The sequence below is a fragment of the Cetorhinus maximus genome, chromosome 6 (assembly GCF_964194155.1).
Source record: "Cetorhinus maximus chromosome 6, sCetMax3.hap1.1, whole genome shotgun sequence".
In the NCBI taxonomy this organism is placed as follows: Eukaryota; Metazoa; Chordata; class Chondrichthyes; order Lamniformes; family Cetorhinidae; genus Cetorhinus; species Cetorhinus maximus.
Genome location: NC_135884.1, coordinates 42,784,913 through 42,801,485, shown reverse-complemented (window position 1 = coordinate 42,801,485; position 16,573 = coordinate 42,784,913).

Below are 16,573 nucleotides of genomic sequence, written 5' to 3'. Positions count from 1 at the left end.
GCATCTCTCTCCAGACTTTCTTTGCAAAGGCACAATCCACAAGGAGGTGAACAACGGTCTCTTCCCCACCACAGCCACCTCGAGGGCAACGTGCAGAGGGGGTGAGCCTCCTGGCGTGTAGGAAGGATCTGACGGGGAGGGCCTTTCTCACCACCAGCCAAGCTACGTCTTGGTGCTTGTTGGAAAGTTCTGGCGATGAGGCATTCTGCCAAATGACTTTGACAGTCTGCTCGGGGAACTATCCCACAGGGTCCACCCTCTCCTTTTCCCTCAGGGCCTCTAGGACGTTACGTGCTGACCACTGCCTGATGGACTTGTGGTCAAAGGTGTTTTTCTGCATAAATTTTTCCACCAGGGACAGGTGGTACGGCACGGTCCAACTACTTGGAGCGTTCCGCGGCAGCGTGGCCAGACCCATCCTTCGCAACACCGGGGACAGGTAGAACCTCAGCACGTAGTGACACTTGGTGTTTGCGTACTGAGGGTCTACGCACCGCTTGATGCAGCCGCACACAAAGGTGGCCATCAGTATGAGGGCGATGTTGGGCACGTTTTTTCCCCCTTTATCTAGAGGCTTGTACATCGCGTCCCTGCGGACACGATCCATTTTCGACCTCCAGATAAAGCGGAAGATGGCTCGAGTGATCGCCGTCGCGCAGGAGTCTGGAATGGGCCAGACCTGCGCCACGTACAGCAACAGCGAGAGTACCTCACACCTGATGACCAGGTTCTTACCCGCAATGGAGAGGGAGCATTGCTCCCACATGCCCAGTTTCCTTTTCACCATAGCCACTCGCTCCTTCCAGTTTCTAACGCATGCCCCGGTCCCTCCGAACCATATCCCCAGCACCTTCAGGCCGTCAGCCCTGACAGTGAAGGGGACAAAGGATCGGTCAGCCCAGTTCCCAAAGAACATGGCCTCGCTCTTCCCACGATTTACCTTGGCTCCCGAGGCCAGTTCGAACTGGTCACAGATGTGCATCAGTCTGCGCACCGACAGCGGATCCGAGCAGAAGACGGCGACGTCGTCCATGTACAGGGAGGCTTTTACCTGAGTGCCTCCACTGCCTGGGATCGTCACTCCTCTTATGCCCGGATCCTTCCTGATGGACTCGGCAAAGGGTTCTATGCAACACACGAAAAGGACAGGCGAGAGAGGACAGCCCTGCCTGACTCCAGATTTAATCGGAAAGCTATCTGTTTCCCACCCATTGATTGAGACTGCGCTACTGATGTTAGTGTAGAGCAGTTGGATCCAATTTCGAATTCCCTCCCCAAACCCCATTTTGGAGAGCACATCCCCCATGTAGGTGTGCGATATTCTGTCAAAGGCCTTCTCCTGATCCAAGCTGATGAGGCAGGTATCCACACCCCTGTCCTGTACATAGGCAATCGTATCCCTGAGCAGCGCCAGGCTGTCAGAGATCTTCCTGCCTGGCACAGAGCAGGTCTGGTCAGGGTGAATCACCAATTCCAGAGCGGATTTGACCCGGTTGGCGATGACCTTGGACAGAATCTTATAGTCCACATTCAACAGTGAAATGGGTCGCCAATTTCTAATTTCCTCCCTTTCCCCCTTGTGCTTGTAGATGAGGGTGATGATGCCTTTCCTCATGGATTCTGACATACTACCGGCCAGGAGCATACTCTCGTACACTCCTAGCAGGTCTGGGCCGATCAAGTCCCACAGAGCCGAATACAACTCCGCCGGCAAGCCGTCGCTTCCGGGGGTTTTACTCTTCTCGAAGGACTCGAGGGCCTTAGTCAGTTCATCAGGAGTTAGCGGTTTGTCCAGGCTCTCCCGCGTACTGTGGTCTAAGACCTCCGTGATAGAGGACAGGAAGGACTGGGAGGCCGTGCTGTCCGTGGGCTTCACGTCATACAATCCGGCATAAAAGGATTTGCTGATCCTCAGAATGTCGGACCGTGATGACTTTACTGAGCCGTCTTCTTCCTTCAGGCTGCTGATCACAGAGCGCTCTCTGTGTACCTTTTGGAAGAAGAAACGTGAGCACGTCTCATCCTGCTCCACGGAGCGGACTCTGGAACGGAAGATGATCTTGGAGGCCTCCGAGGCAAAGTGCGAGGCTTGCTGGCCCTTCACCTCTTGGAGCTCCTCCTTGACATCGACCCCCATCGACTGCAGCCGGAGCAGATTCTGCATCTTTTTCTGGAGTCGGGACATTTCCCTCTGTTCCTTTCTAGCTTTCTGGGTGCCTTTGAGGATGAAAAACCTCTTGATGCTTCCCTTGATCGCTTCCCACCAGTGTGTCAGGGACTCAAAGAGGGGTTTCACGGTTCTCCAACCTTTGTAATCCCTCTTGAGCTCCTCAATGTTCTCTGGGGTCAGCAGTTGCACATTTAGCTTCCATGCCCCCCTGCCCACCCTCAGGTCCTTCGCCAAGTGGCAGTCCGCCAGTAGGAGGCAGTGGTCAGAGAAGAACACCGGCTTGACCTCGGTGGATCTGACTGTGAATGCACGGGACACAAACAGGAAGTCTATCCTGGAACGAATGGACCCGTCTGGCCGCGACCAGGTGTATCTACGCTGCGCTCCGTCTGCAGGGTTGCTGAAGACGTCGTGCAGCTTGGCATCCTTAACTGTTTCCATCAGGGATCTGGACGTAGCGTCCAATCTGCTGCCGGCCCTGCCGGATCGTCCAGCCGCATCGATGATGCAGTTGAAGTCCCCGCCCAGAATGACCGGCCTGGAGGTCGCCAGCAGCAGTGGGAGCTGCTGAAAAACCTCCAGCCGCTCAGCCCCTTGTGCCGGGCCATACACGTTAATTAACCGGAGTGGAGCGTTCTTGTACATTACGTCTGCTACGAGGAGTCGCCCGCCCACCACCTCCTTGACCTCGGAGACGGTGAAGTTGCCTCCCCGCAGCAGAATACCCAGGCCGGAGGAACGAGAGTCGTTTCCGCCCGACCAGATCGATGGCCCGTGGGACCACCATCGTGACCATTGCCTGTAGGAGCTGAGGTGCGGTATCGCACACTCCTGCAGAAACAACAGGTCAGATTTGACCTTGGCTAGGTAGTCCAAGGTCGCAACACATCGTGTAGTAGATTTAATGCTACGCACATTTATGGATACAATCTTTAAACCCATTTTAAAGCATTTATTCTCCTACCAAACCCACTGTCTCTGAGAGTCCCAGACCTTTAGTCTGCTCCTTCATACCCGTAGTGAGCTCAAATTCCTTCACTTTGGATGGGCTGAGGTAGATCTCCTTGGCCGTGTTCTGCTCCGGTGGCATCTGGAGGTTCACGTAGAGAGCGGGTTTTGAGATGACCTTTGCTGGAGAAGCTTCTCCAAAACTCACCCCCTCTGGGGTGTTGCTGTTCCCGGCTTCACGTGAGCACGTCTCTTTTTAGCGATACTACATTCAAGATGCAGCAATAGAATGAATATTCTATTAGTAAAAAGTGCTGAGAGCTTGCAATTTAACTACACGGTAAAGTGGCACTGGGATCTGAATTACATTATCAGGCTTTCGCATGTGACTTCTGCATTCCAATTAGACTTTTGGATGTCCTACATGGTAATGAAATGCATCTACAAAGATGGTGAGAAGTACAAACGCGGCCTGGGCACAGTATCATGCAAATTTTAGTTTGCACTGCACGAAGACTCACCTGAATTTTAACCAATAGCACTCAATTTTCATGTCTAAACTAAGTTGCATAATTATTTACAACTCCGGCTGCAAATTCCAGTGGAAATAGGGATGATATCATTAGTAATCAAAAAATGAACATAAGCCAAATTTAAAGGGAAGAGGGGAGGGGTGAGACACAAAATTTTGGAAGCTTCTGGAGAGCATTAAAAGGCATTTCAACACTTCAACAACCTTTGAAAAGACTGAAGGGATGAGGTTCTACCTGTCCCCGGTGTTGCGAAGGATGGGTCTGGCCACGCTGCCGCGGAACGCTCCAAGTAGTTGGACCGTGCCGTACCACCTGTCCCTGGTGGAAAAATTTATGCAGAAAAACACCTTTGACCACAAGTCCATCAGGCAGTGGTCAGCACGTAACGTCCTAGAGGCCCTGAGGGAAAAGGAGAGGGTGGACCCTGTGGGATGGTTCCCCGAGCAGACTGTCAAAGTCATTTGGCAGAATGCCTCATCGCCAGAACTTTCCAACAAGCACCAAGACGTAGCTTGGCTGGTGGTGAGAAAGGCCCTCCCCGTCAGATCCTTCCTACACGCCAGGAGGCTCACCCCCTCTGCACGTTGCCCTCGAGGTGGCTGTGGTGGGGAAGAGACCGTTGTTCACCTCCTTGTGGATTGTGCCTTTGCAAAGAAAGTCTGGAGAGAGATGCAGTGGTTGCTGTCGAGGTTCATCCCGAGCAGTTCTGTGACACAGGACTCTGTGCTCTACGGGCTCTTCCCAGGGACACACACCGAGACAAACATCAACTGCAGCTGGAGGATCATCAACTCGGTGAAAGACGCGCTTTGGTCTGCCCGAAACTTGTTGGTCTTCCAGCACAAAGAGTTGTCCCCGACCGATTGTTGCGGACTGGCACAATCCAAAGTCCAGGACTACGTGTTGAGGGACGCACTAAAGCTTGGGGCAGCTGCCGCAAAGGCGCAATGGGGAAGGGTCGCTGTCTAAGACCTTTCTACCACAGCGCACCGAGAGACTGGGAACTGTTTAGAGCCCCTCGGGCTGTACAGATCAAAATGAAAGGCTGTAAATGATTGTAATATTGTTTGTACTGATGCACCTGGTGATACATTTTGTAAAAGTTTAACCTGGATTGTACCCTTGTAATGTTGTTTTTGAAATGGTTTGGAATGTGATTGAAGATATTTTATGAATAAAGTATATTTTTACAAAAAAAAAAGACTGAAGGGACCAGCTAGGGGTTAAGTAGCAGGAGGCTAGGATCCAAGGAACCTGTAGGTACAAGCATGTGTCTGTAGACAAGAGATGGTGCAGCCCCCTTCTTTAATGGCTGCTTAGGTGGAACTGCATGAGATGCTTGTGAGGAGGGTTTTCATCTGTGTCAAAAAGGTCAATATTGCAGCATGTCAGTGAGTGGATACAGCCAAGTTTCAGGCCACAGCTGACTGTTACTATCCTTGTGTATGTGCAAGCTCTGTGTTGTTTGGTAAATACCATCTGCTCTTGCAGCAGATTACAGACCCTTGAAAGTGCCTAATAGGCTTACCCTACAAGAGTGTGGGCCTTTTAATTGCCATCCAGCCTGCAGGCCCACCCATGTCGTGTTTCACTGAATATGCTGGAGGCATGGCTTCCGACATGCCATTGGTCCAGAAAATGGCGTATTGCCCTTCCCTGCCCCCTGTTGCATACACTAATGAAGCTCTCACCTGCTTCATGCAAGAATTTTATTCACTTACCCCAAGCCCAACTGAAGGATCTAGCGGGACTTTGAACCAAATAGACTTCCTGCCAGTGCCCCGACATGACAGTTGCCCCACATTATGGGAAACAAATTCTTTGTCACATCAAATTAGTTGGCCAAAGCTTTACTTCATTCAATGAACTGCTTTGTCCCACCTTACCTGAAAACACCCCTTTCATTTTCGCTACTGAATGTTTCTGCAATTGGAGGTTTCTGCTTGTACTGCTGTTTTCGAAGAAGTTCTAAAATATATTCTTAGATTATTGCATTATCTGGCGATGTACACCTCACTGATTTTCAATTTAAATCATGACTTGTCCATGAATCTGGAAGACCTCAAAAGCAGGCAGTATAATGTGATGACTGTGCATTATAAGCAGAACAAGCAATTTGGAGGGATAAGCATCCCTTTCAAAACATGTTATATGTCTCTCAAGACGTAATTAACCTGAAGTGACAAGAAAATAAAATGCTACGCTTTCTTGACTAGTTTATATAAAAACCTGACAAGGGATGGAAACTGGTGATGTAAAGGTTACACTATCAGGGGGGAAATGAATGGAGATGATAGAGTATTGTAACTTCAAAACAATTGACAAGAGGGAGCAAATGACAAGAAGTTAACTCTGCTGTATTTTCCTTCTGTGGTCGAGATAAAGGGTTGGAATTTCATGTTAAATTGGGGGTAGCGGGAGTCCGGAACTTCCCCGGCTTGGCATGCCCACCTCGGGAAAAAGTGCCTCGAAAGGCGCAATTTTCCTTCAGAAGGTTGCAGGTGCATGCTGGAGTCAGGCCCGCTGACCCCAGAAACAGTTTGAAGATGGTTATAGGGGCTGCCCAATGCTGAGGTAGGCTGGTTAAAAGGCCTGACTTGGTTCTCTGGGACTTCATCCCAGTTGTTTTGTTCAATAGGCCCTCTAGCCATCGACACTCACAGCCCCCCTCACCCCCGTGCCCCATGCCCCATCCATGTCAACTCACACCCTCCATCCACCCCCATGTTCTTTATAGCCCCTATACCAACTGAGTGCCAACTCATGTCAATCCATGCTGCCTCACCCACAATCCTTTGCCCTTACACCCCTCCCCCCCCATGCCAACTTACCTAGTATCCACCATGGGCAAACCTCAGAGGCCATGATGAAATTAAATAAAATTCTCTAAGTGTCTATCACAGAAATCACTGTATAAAAAACACTTATATTCATTAAAGCCAATTCAATAAATTTAAATCTCCTCAAGTACATAATTCCAAATAAAAATAAGCATTTGTATCCCTAATCTTACATCAAAGTGAGCTAATCCTTTCATAACTTCTTGAAGCAATCGATCAAACAGCCCCTCCCACTCCACCACCGTGATAATGACAGCTTGTGGAAGCAGTTTTTTTATTCTTTCATGGGATGTTGGCATCACTGACAAGGCCAGCATTTGTTGCCCATCCCTAATTGCTCTTGAATTGAGGGCTTGCTAGGGCATTTCAGAGGGCAGTTAAGAGTCAACCACATTGCTGTGTATCTGGAGTCACATAGGCCAGACCAGGTAGGGATGGCAGATATTCTTCCCTAAAGGACGTTAGTCAACCAGACGGGTTCTTACAACAATTGATGATAATTTAATGGTTACCATTACTGAGACTAGTTCTATATTCTAGATTTTTATTAATTGATTAAATTCCACCAGCTGCTGTGGCTGGATTTGAACTCCTCTACACAGAGTATTAGCCTGAACCTCTGAATTACTAGCCCAGTGACATACCACGACACGACCATCTCCCCCAAGTTAAGCAGTAATAATGCTATAATGATAGCACTTAGGGGCCAGAATTTTCCGGCTGATGTGCGGATGGCGTAGCCCGCAGGTCAGCGCGTAAAATGTCGCTTGCTGACGTCACGCGAACGTGCCGGCGTCAGCGCATGGCATCGCGATATTTTGGTGGGCGGGTGCGCTCAGTTCGCCCGGCATTAATTGAAGGGCTCTTTAAGGCCCTTAACTTGCCAATTGTCCATGATTTTGAGGGGCCCGTGCGAAGTTTGCATGGGCCCAACGGGCAGGTGGGTAGGAGATTATTTAAGAAAATTTTTGCAATGTCGGGATATGTGGACTCAGAGGGGTTGTTCGTGTTTTACATGAAGTTATAATTGATGAAAGCGTTTAAAAGTTGCCTGTGTGATTGTTAGCAGTTCTCATCGATTTCCAAGAACTTCTTGTGTATTTTGAAACCAGTCTGCAGAGAGTAATCTCTCTCGGGTCTGCAGCTTTCCAGAGGCCTCCATTTAGCCTGGGGATACGGGTTCTGACCTCTCCACTGGAGGCAGCTCCCCTGAGGAGGAATTATGCTGGTTCAGAGCGAATGTAAAATTAAATCCAGAATTTTAGGCCGAAAAGGAAGCAAAGTCATTTTTTTGGTATTTCTTTGCAATTTTTTGTGCAATTTTTCAAATTTATCCTCTTGCACTGATGTTTCTATTTCTTTGAATGATTTTTAGGAAACAAATTAAAAATTGAAAAGCTCCCACCATTATATATCTGCAAACATGCTTTACCGAATCTTATGAATGATAGTTAGCTGGGTTGGAACTACTTTTCATGTTTAAAGATGGAATATATGGTCTGAGTCAATGCTTTCCTTAAGTCCCATTTGTTTAAAATAGATTTCCACTTGTCTCTGTCTATTTTTACCTTCTGGCATCTGTTACTGAGATGGGCAGAAAGTTCAGGTGTAAATAGATTTTGGCAAAATTAGCACACAAATTGTTGGAATTTTAGATATAACTTCCTGATTATGCCTCTGAGGAAATTCCATCCCACTTTATTGCTACTTCATGATTGATTTTTAAAAAATTCTTTTTTGTTCTTTCATGGGATGTGGCCATTGCTGACAAGGCCAACATTTGTTGTCCATCCCTAATTACCCTTGAGAAGATGGTGGTGAGCCACCTGCTTGAACTACTTTGCTGTAGGTACACCCAGAGTGCTCTTAGGAAGTGAGTTCCAAGATTTTGACCCAGTGACAGTGAAGGAATGGCGATATAGTTCCAAGACAGGACGATGTGTGGCTTGGGGGAGAACTGGAAGGTACTGGTTTTCCCATGTGTCTGCTCCCCTAGTCCTTCTAGGTGGTCGAGGTCGCAGATTTAGAAGGTGCTTCAAAGGATCCTTAGTGAATTGCTGTAGTACATCTTGTATATGATACGCACTGCTGCCACTGTGCACCAGTGGCGGAAGGAGTAAATATTTAAGTTGGTGGATGGGATGCTGATCAAGTGGGCTGCTTTGTCCTAGATGATGTTGATTTTCTTGCATGTTGTTGGAGCCACAATCATCTAGGCAAGCGGAGAGTATTCCATCACGCTCCTGACTTGTGGCTTGTAGATGGTGGACAGGCATTAGGGTGTCTGGAGATGGGTTACTCACCACAAGATTTTCAGCCTCTGACCTGTTTTGGTAACCACAGTATTCATATGGCTGCTCCAGTTCAGGTCTGTTCAATGGTAACCCCCAGAATGTTGATACTGGGTTAAATTCTCTCTTGTTGGAGATTATCATTGCCTGGCACTTGTGTGGCATGAATGTTACTTTTCACTTATCAGCCCAAGCCAGGATATTGTTCAGGTCTTGCTGCATGTGGACATGGACTGCTTCAGTATATGAGGAGTCTCGAATGGTGCTGAACATTGTGCAATCATTAGCAAACATCCCCACTTCTGACCTTATGATGGAGGGAAGGTCATTGATGAAGCAGCTTAAGATGGGCCTATACTTTGCTTATCTATTTTTGTGATTTTTCAATAAACCTGCTTCATACCATGAATCTGACTGGTAAACTGCACCTCATAATAAGAAACCTACAACATACTATAATTACAGCATCACTATAATTAATATATCTATAAAGCTCATTTATGTCCTACAGGGAAAATGTGCTTATCTCCATATCCATCCACTTAACAATAAGAAGTATGTCTTGTCAGACTTATATACTGCCTACTCTTTTTATAATGCCCTTCAGCTATAATAGCTAATACATAATAAAGCTCATCATTAATTACATGGCATTTTGCATTTTATGCAACAGTTTTTATTCTGACTCAGTATAAAATGTACAAAGTCTTGGATTTAAGACAAATTAATCTGTCTTCATTTGCAATAATGGACCTTGCTTTCACTAGGTCCAGATGGGGACAGGAGACAGTATGATATTTTATTATATCTAATAATTTTCCTTAACTAACTGAATTAAACTATTTATTGTTTCCCTTTTTATCAGGCATAATTTTCATTTTTCATTTGTTATTTAGGAGTTCGTCAAAACAATTTATTGGGCACAACATTAATGATTCTCTGTCTTATGCTAAGTAATGACCATTTCCTTGGAATCATTGAAGATTGATCTTCAGATCCCAATTTGTTTATTTGTTAAATCAAATCTTTAAAAGCAGCATATTACACTCATGCCCAGTATTCATCTCATGGGATGGTTTTCTCGAAGCTTAATCATGAGTAGCTTTTGTAATTGTCACTGGGAACTCAAAACTCTCCCAAGACTGTAGAGCAACAAATCAATAATAGAATTATAAAATGTACTACCTGCCATCCATCCTAATTGGACAGCTAACAGAGGGTATCAGCGATAAAGGATTTCACTCACTATGTTTGATGGAAGAAAAAGTACATAATTATTTTCAAGCCAGCTGACCACATGTACCCATTTACTGCAATTGCTCTGCAATTTTCATTTAAATCAAATAATGAACCAGCATTTCAAAAGTAAGAAGTCTTTTCTAATTTAGGAAAGCTATTCTGATAAATGACACTGGGGATAATACAAACTATAATGAAACTGGGAAATTGCTATATTTATTTCATACATTATTCTAAAATGGCTGAAGTTGAAAATCAAAGCTATTTTTATGTTGTTTACTCAATTTCAAAATGGATGCTTGGAGGAAATTGCTTGGGAGAAGAGGTTAGATTTATTGATCTGAAAATTAGTCTGGGTAAGAGAACTTTGTTCTGATTATGAATTTATTAATGCCAAAGGCATCAACAGGCCCTTAGAATTTAGACAAAGAATGAACATTTGCTTATCGCATTCTATATAATTGTTAGCTTGATTTTGTCTTCAATCAAGAGTGAGTGACAAGTCTGTATTCAAAGCATTTTGGACTATATCTGGCTTTGTTTACCTGCTCTCCTGAGTTCAGGTCTTATTGGATCTCCTGAGTACAATCTCATTTACATTTTTCTGGTTAACTTCTGGTGGTATTTGTGCTGCCATGAGGTGACCTACCTAAGGTGGCAGAGGGAAAAGGACAGTGGTTCCCACTGTAGCGTTAGCTTTGACAGCCACCCCTCCCCTACTGCCTCAGCAGCACCAGATACCAAGAATGCAATGATTTGCTGAAGGGTAAATGGTGTCTGATGATGTTTTTCCATTAGAGGTAAAACAGTCAGTTGATTTGCACCATGAAAGATTTTATTTTCCATTGACTTGGAAAATATTGCCAAGATTTTTAATTTCAAACCAAGTAAAAGCAAAAAGGGCAGAATTTTCAGGGTGACGTGCAGGTGGTGGGCCCCGCACGTCAGTGCTTAAAATGATGCACAGTGACGTCGGGAAAGCATCCCGACGTCACCGCTTGCCATTGTGATATTTAGCTGGGCGGGCACGCGATGAAGTGCGACACGCGCCCACCGTTAATTAAAGGGCTTGTTAAGGCCCTTAACTCAGCAATCGACACCGATTTTGAGGCGCCCGTGCAAACTTTGGCTCGGTGCACGGGCACAACGGGCAGGCGGGTAAGTGACTTTTTAATAAAACTCAACCACGGGTGGGATATGTGGGCTCAGTTGGGTTTCCCATGTTTTATGTGAATTATTTATTGCAGAAAGTGTTTTAAACTTGCCTGTGTGATCTGTAGCAGTTCAGAACGCATTCCAGCAGCTTTCTCTCTACTTTGAAGCTTCAGTTCAGCACTCTGCAGTCAGGAATCTTTATCAGGCCTGCAGCTTTCCAGAGGCGTCCATTTAGCCTGGGTATGGGTTCTGACATCTCCACTGATGGCAGCTCCCCTGAGGAGAAAAGGAGGACGAGAATAAGGAGGAGGCCAGGAGTGGACAATCATCCTCCAGGGGAGCTACATTTGTGAGGCCAGGCGCAGGCACAAGGGGCGTAGGGCCAAGAGGTTGTCCAAGGTGGAAGGGCCCACAGAAGACGCCACTGTCCTGTTGCCAGGGTATACAGGCGGCAAAGCAGCTACCTCAATATGACTGAGGTGCAATGCCGAAGGAGGCTCTGACTGTCAAGGGAGACAGTCAACTATATCTGTCAGATGATTGGCCCTGAGATCTCTCCTAACTGTGTGGGTGGACACCCCATGCCAGCAGCTCTGAAGATCACAGTTTCCCACCACTTCTATGCCTCTAGGTCCTTCCAGGGCTCGGTGGGTGATCTTTGCGGTGTCTCCCAATCACCTGTCCACACTTGTGTCAAGCAGGTTACAGACGATCTGTTCAGGCGTGCATTGACCTTCATCCACTTCCGCTGGGACCAGGCAAGTCAGGCACAGCGAGCCAGAAGCTTCGCGGCCATTGCTGGCTTCCTCCATGTCCAGGGTGCTATAGACTGCGCACATGTGGCCATCAAGACGCCAGCAGGTGAGCCCGAGCCTTCATCAACAAGAAGGGCTTCCACTCCATGAACGTGCAGATAGTGTGTGATCACAGGATGCTGATCCTACAAGTCTGTGCAAGGTACCCGGCAGCTCCCACGATGCCTACATTCTCAGACATTCCCAAGTGCCGGGGCTCTTCAATGCTCCGGCTCAGCTGGATGGATGGCTGCTGTGTGACAAGGGCTATCCCTTGCGAATGTGGCTCATGACGCCTCTCCGCCATCCAAGAACAGAAGCTGAGCAGCGGTACAATAGGAGCCATACCTCCACAAGGGCTGTGGTGGAGAGAGCCATTGGTCTTCTCAAGATGCGCTTCCGATACCTGGACTGCTCAGGGGGCGCACACCAGTAGCCCCCAGATCGCGTCTCTCTGATAGTGGTAGCATGCTGCGCCCTGCACAATCTTGCGCTGGAAAGGGGGATGCAGTTGACGATGAAGACCTTGACGCAGTGGATGAAGCTGCACATGATGAATCCAGCAGTGGCTCAGAGGATGAGGAAGCACAGGGCGATGATGAGGGGTAGCACGCTGACCCGCAACTACACCAAGGAGGCAGGGACACCCGGGAGACTTTAATCCAACAAACATTCAGCTAGCTCCACACACATGGATCTGCAGGATCATCATTGCCTGGCGCTTCCACACATGGCACTTAAGTGCTACATCTTCCACCTCATCAGCTGCAACTAAGGGCTTAGTACATAAACCTCAATGTCCACTCAAACACTCATGATTTATCTATGAAACACACAAATGCAGAACAAAGGAGACACCGTCAGCCATGGTAACATATGTGGATTTTATTTTCATCCATCATATGGTCCAACAAAATTAATTCCAAATGTTGTTCCAACATTAAAAAATATAAATTCTAATCTCGGGCCAACACAAAAGCACCAGTGAGAAACTCGTGGTGTGCCTAACATGCCTTATGCTTACATTTGCGGGTGCTACGTCTTGGTACGCCCCATCGCTCGGAGTGGCTTGTGAGACAGCCTGCTGACTCTACTGTCCTGTTGGCGGACGTCCTCTGGCCCGTGGAGCCTGTGCTGGCCCTGCCTGGGAGGGAGTGGCCAGTTCCAGAACTGGCATCTCCCCAGTTGTTGCAGCCTCACTGGATGCAATGGTCACTGGCAGAGGGGCGGAGGAGCTGCCGCCCTCACCCGGAGCGCCCTGAGAGGAGCCCGCAGAGATGATAGGCAGCTGCTGCACCGACATGAGGTCGCTTTGGACCTCCTTGCTCACTGTACATGGATGGGCACCGAGCGGCGACACTTGGTGCCCAGAACATCTCCCACATTGCCAATGACCACCTGTGAGCAGTAGAGCTGCGAGGGCTTGCAGGTCCGAGCGTAACCCCATCAGAAGCTGGTTATTCTGCTCGAACCCCCTCTCCATGAGAGTCACCAATCTCTCCATGGAGGAAGCCTGATGCTCTGACATGAGGTTCATGCCATCACTGACACTCTGCCTGGATTCCTCCACCACAGAGACCAAGTGAAGCACACTCTCATGCAACACTGCCAGATGCTCTCACGCACCTGGCCGCTTTCCCTGCAGCTGCTGCATGGCGGACATCTCCAGAGGCACATCATCACTGCCCGACTCAGCATGTGCCTGGTCCCCTGCAGTCCTCCGGTTGCTGGCGCCGTCGGCACTCTCTGTCTATGCCAGCTCCTCCAGTGATTGTGAAGTGCCCTCTCCACTGTGCCCCTGGACACTAGCCGATGTTACAATTCCCACCGATGTGGTAGTCGCTGCGCTGGTGCCTGCCTCGCTGAAATGATGTGACACTCATGACAATTGACGGCCCTCAGGTGTGAGAGGGGGCATCTGGGCGTCCTCATGGCAGCCATGCACTGGTAATGCTGAAATTAACAACGACATTGGATCAGTTAGCGTTCACTCAGTTACACAATTCATCCCTTTCACCCCAGGCTCATAATGCGCTCAACATTCAAGAACTTAAGGAGATGAACGTTGGTGGGGTGGCAAATAGTCAAGAGGAGGCCCAAACATTACACACGCATACAGACAGGCTGGTCATATGGCCTAAGGAATGCCACATGGAATGTTATGTGGATAAATGTGAGGTTATGCACTTGAGCAAGACAAACAAGGTACAGGAATACAGGAGAAATGGTAGGACGTGGAAAGTAAGGACGATTACAGGGACTTTGCTGGGCATGTGAACAGACCCGTTAAGGTAGCAGAACAGGAACATAAGGCGTTTAACAAGGTAAAAGCCAGACTTGCCTTTATTAGCCGAGGAATGGAATGTAGGAAAAGGGAGGTCATGTTGCAAGTGCAGAAAACGCTGTCGAGGCCACAGCTACACTTCTGCGTTCAGTTGTGACCTGCACTTCATGGGAGGGATGGGATTGGAGTGGAGAGAGTGCAGAGCTTCCTGACCTGGATGCATGCTGGCCTGGAGAGTTGGAGTTATGAGGAAACATTGCAAACACTTGTGACATTTGCCGTGGAGCACAGGAGATTGACAGGTCACATTATTGACCTTCATACCATTATGAGGGGCATAGACCGGGTGGACAGAAAGCAACATTTCCCCTTGGTGAAGGGATGACTAACCTGGTGGCATTTATTTAAGGTGAGGGGCATGAGATTGACAGATGAGGCGATGAGGATCTTTTGGACAGAGTAATGTGGGATGCACTGGCTGAAAGGGTGGTGGAGGCACAAACCCTCCTAAGATGTAGTAAGTATTTGGATGTGCAGTAGCGATGCCATGGCATGTTAGGCCATGGGGATAGTGGTCACAAATGGGATAAGGCAACTTTGGAAGGTGCTAGAGACACGCATCCTCAAAGGGCTGAGGGACCTTTGTGTATGACCCACATGTCAGACTGTATCAGTCTGTGAATGAGCAGTGTTGCTGCATTAACGATTGCAGCAATCATCAGTGCTTTGGATGGTGGGAAGACAGAGCAGATGGGACTGTGGGCCTCAAATACCTGGCGGCTGCACCCCAGCCTCACCGACACCTGTCGACCTGGGCACATACAGGTTTCCAACTCCAGTGCCTGCTCTTCAAAACGGCTCAGGATGAGAAGCTGGGCCTGGCCACCACCAGTGTGCGAGTGTTCGTACGTGTTCTGTGCATTTTTCTCCTGCAGAACACGGAACACCATTTATTGGGGCTGATCACTCATGTACTCTGCACGCGCACGCCGCACCCCAACCACAGTGGCCCATCTGAGGCCTCCAGCGGCTCCTGTCCACGCTACTGGTGATCAATCCCCAGAAGATAGTACGGCTGCTCCCAACCCCCCCCTCCCAATGGCCACCTTGGACGCATTCGGCGTCCATCACTTTCAATAACACACGGGTCTTAGCTTCCATGGTAAGGAGGCACAACTAGGTGCGGCGCCAAGGTCACCAGATGGCACTTGGCCACGACACCTTAAGGCTCCCCTTCCGCCATCTCATCCATGAATAAGACATGAGTTGGAGTTCTGAGTATGTGCCTAGCTGCCTCTCCTGCAGATTACCCCCAGACTACTCAAGTGCAACGAAGACCAACACATGGGGGAGAACCCATCTGCTCATTAACCACGAAGGCTGATGTAAGCATGGTGACTATCTGCTTGACCACCCAGCATGTGCCAAATGCCCAACATGAGTCAATGCAGTCACGACACTACGACATTGTGGGGGGGCCCTCAAAGGCTAAGGCTACTTACTGCGTTAAATGGCCAACGCCAACATGGACCCCACCCTTTCAGAATGCAACAAATCATTGAAGCGCTTGTGACACTGGATCCACGTTCGGCGCACCACATCCTGGGAACTCACCACCTCCGCCACCTCCTCCCAGGCACACTTCATCACATGGGGGGGGCCCTCCTCCTCCCTGGGGAAACAGGACCTCTCGCCATGCTGCCACCTCATCGAGAAGGGCAGCAAGGCAGTTATCAGAGAAGCGAGGGGTACATTGGCACCCCCACTGGCCTACCCTGCAGCCTGCCCTGCTCCTGGCCCACACCCTGCAGCCTGCCCTCCTCTTCTGGCCTTCCCTCTACCAGAGCCTGCTGCACAGACCCCCTGCGGTGCCATCTGTAGCTGGCCATGGTGAACAGCCTAAAGGAGGCTGCCTGGCCTTTTTTTATACAGACTGCCGCAATTTTAAAAGTCCCACTCTCCACGGGAGTGTGAAATGCGCTGGAAGAGTCATAATTGGCCCATCCACGCAAAATTGTGGCGCGGCCCTGATAGCTGGTGGTGATCGGGTCCGCAGCCGCCCGCGATAGCTTCAGCTCCGCCTGCCCGCCGAACGGAAAATTTAGCCCGAGGAAAATGAGGAAAAGAGTTCGAACACCATGAACTTGAATGGAAAGAAGGTCGGGTGCATTGAAAAATCGGCTGCTGACTCATTACAACCCAGTTCTGCACTGCAGGCGTAGACTAAGTTCACCACATTGTGTATTATATTGACCACCACTTCTGGTGAAAACTTGGAGAGAGAAACAGAGTTAAAATTTCAGGTCAATAATCTCTCAT